Genomic DNA, 3148 nt, shown 5'->3' on the forward strand with positions numbered 1-3148 from the left:
TATTAGGATTCGGAATGCCAGGTTGTAAGGTCCCCATTGGTTGCATTTGCTCATTGACCTTTCGGAGATCCTGAAGGAGGCGCCATTTGCCAGAGGCCTTCTTCTTGATGACAAAAATGGGTGTATTCCACGGGCTGGTAGAAGGTTTGATGTGCCCCAGTTTGAGTTGTTCTGCAATTAGCTGGGCCGCCACTGCAAGCTTTTCTTTAGGCAAGGGCCACTGATCTACCCACACGGGGGTGTCAGTCGTCCAACAAAGAGAAAGCGCAGTCTGGGGCATGGCAGGGGCGGCCCTCAGCATAAATTTGTAGAAATGGTGGTATCCGCTGCGGCAAGCAGATCTCGCCCCCAAAGGGAGACAGGGATGTCCAGAACCAGTGGTAAGATGGTCATCTCAAAACCTTGTGAGCCTTGGATCAAAATAGGGTTCCTGCTGTGGCAGGCCAAGGCGGAGCCTCCAACGCCGACAACAGTAGAAGCTGGTTCGGTGGGCCAAGCAGGGGGCCAATCCTTGGAGGCGATCACGGAGCAATCAGCGCCGGTATCCAGAACGCCGTCAATCGTGCGGGCCCCCAAGGGTCATCTGGATCTTTGGTCGCTCCTCCGTGACTGAAAAAGTAGCGGCAACGAGAGGGTCATGGTTCTGGGCTGACCCCGGGACGCATATGATTTTTGCTACAGGAGAGCCAGATCGCAGATGCGCCGGGCGATCAGAGAATACAGTCACATAGGGGTCATTTTGTTGTAACCCATGTAAAACATCTGGAACAAGGTGGGCCCCTTGCTGCAAGACCTCTGACAATGGAAAAACAAGGCACTGTGCTGAAGAAGAAAAACCAGCCCCCACTGACACTCGAACTTGTTGTGGCACATAGGGGACTAGCAGGCGTAAGTCCTGAGTTAAAAGGAGGTGGGATGACCGGAGAATGCGCTGGATCCCCTATTGTTGAGCCTGGGCCCGGGGTGGGTCCGACTGCCGGTTTCCCGTTGGCTGGTTTTGCTGAGGCGTGGCGGAGCGGCACTGGTTGGCCCAGTGGAAACCCTTCTTGCAAGTGGGGCACTTTGTGCTAGGACGACGTTGCTGTGTGGTGGATCTGCACTGCGCATGAAAATGGCCCACTTTGCCACATCCAAAACAGGTTTTATCCTTGGCAGGATTCTGGGACACGGTGGAGGACAAAGCCGTGGCTAGCAGGCGAGCTTTATGTGTCTCAGTCCCCACCGATTGGCAGGCTTTAAGCATATCTGCAATGGCTATATTGGGAGTAGTCATCAAAGGGCGCAGCGCTTGCTTACAGTCTTCATTGGCATTATCAAACGCAAGCTGGCGGACAATCACTTCTTGGGCTGCCACGTCCTGAACTTGCTGCTTAAGGGTGTTATACAAGCAATCGACAAATTGTCCATAAGGCTCTGTAGGGCCCTGTCTGACGCTGCCCCAACGGCCACCACGCTCGTTTTTGTCATCAGGAACCGAGGACAAAGCCTCTTGGGCAGCGGCGGTGGTGGCTGCCCAATACATAGGATCAAGGGCCAACTGTTGGGCAATAGTAAGAAAATTGCCCCCACCCGTTAACCCATCAAGAACATCAGTTGAGGTCAACATAACAGGGGCTGGGGGTCCAGCGGCGGCAATCGCGGCTTGGAGAGCAGCCTGCGCAGCGTTGTTGAGATTATTGTGAATACCGTCAACGCAACATTGACAAGCCCAGTGCCAGGCTTGTACAAACAAAATCATTTGATGAGGCTGCATTACTGTGCGGGCCAACAACTTAATGTCCTCTGGGATTAGATCTTGTTGGAAAAGGGTACCGAAAAGTCCCAGGGTATAAGGGGAATGCAAGCCATTGTCCCGGACAGAGAAATACAGTTCCTTTATAAATCTCAAATCGAACTGTTTGTGCCGAGGTGGCCCACCTGCCGGAGCGGCAGGAACAAGGACAGGAAAAAGATTTGGGGTGGCAGAATCAAAAGCCAGCAACGGAGCAGCGGCACGGAGAGATTCTTGAAGAGGAGTGGTAGTGGGTGGTGTAGAAAGCGAAGGAGGTGGAGGAGGCGGTGGTGGGACAGGAGGAGCCGAAGGAGAGAGATCCGGCGGTTTAGGAGGTACATAAACTGGTGGTTCCGAAGAAGGCAACGTGGGATGCAAAGACGAAGGAAGAGCCGGGAAGATAGGTAAAACAGCCGATGTGGCAGCTAGGAGGATATTTGCAGGAGTTAAGCTCGACATAGCTTTGTAGACTTTACACCAGGCATGCAAAACTTTGACATCAATTTGAGGATGGTTGTGGAAAAAATGTTCTATCTTTTCCCAGTCTTTTAGGTCCCAAGTGCCATCCTGGGGGTACCGGGGCAGTGAGTGTCCAGAGCCTCTATAAGTGCCTTAAGATCGGCATCCAGAACAACAAGGTTGTTACTGGCCAGGAGAAATTTAAGTTCATCAAAAAATTTCTTCTGCGGTGCAGAAAGAGAGTGACCCATGATAGCGAGAGAAGCGGGGGAAAAAAGAGAGAGAGGCAGCACTCACTGGGATCCACAGAGGATGAGAGGCGCCTGAAACCCTTGCCGGGTGAGGTGAGTGCTGAGAGGTTCGTAGTGTCGCGAAGTCCGGAATCAAACACACGGGGCACCAAATGACGAGAGCCTGCTCATCATCAGTAATAATCAGTCTCACGCCAAGATGAATTGAGGGAATCTAACAGCTCTAGGAGCTGCTGCAGCCCAACATTTATTTTGTACCGCAAAAAAAAAAAACTCTAAGGAAAAAATAGAACATTGTATCAGCCGGCAGATAAAGACAATACCATACATGGGTATCATGCCACCATCAGGCTATGCTACGTGGACCAGTCATTGAGATCGCATGAGCTGTTCACGCGCTGTTCATACTCCAAGCAACGCTTCTTACTTGAACCCTGCAATAAACTTTCGCCCATGCGCTTATGCATAAGCAACCATTTCCCTACATCTCCCCACCGTCGGAAAACTTCCAGGGAGTGGTTCGATCATGAGTGTATTACCTCCAAAAAATTATTGATCCACTCCTTCATCTGCCATAAGGATAATCCAACAGAGGATAACAGACAAAAGTTGCTTGAAGCCAAAAGAAGTTACAAAAAACTTCTGACACAAAAGAAAGGATACGCAA

At 51.2% G+C, this 3148-nt stretch overlaps 1 long non-coding RNA gene across 1 annotated transcript; it reads left to right on the forward strand.

Annotated features, from left to right (window-relative positions):
- The first annotated feature begins 993 nt into the window (after positions 1-993).
- On the forward strand, positions 994-2497 carry LOC308578651. Its single transcript, XR_014004065.1, has 2 exons — positions 994-1378; positions 1952-2497. It is a non-coding gene; the product is annotated as an uncharacterized lncRNA (long non-coding RNA).
- Positions 2498-3148: the final 651 nt, after the last annotated feature.

The sequence above is a fragment of the Podarcis bocagei genome, assembly GCF_964188305.1.
Source record: "Podarcis bocagei genome assembly, chromosome: Z".
NCBI lineage: Eukaryota > Metazoa > Chordata > Lepidosauria > Squamata > Lacertidae > Podarcis > Podarcis bocagei.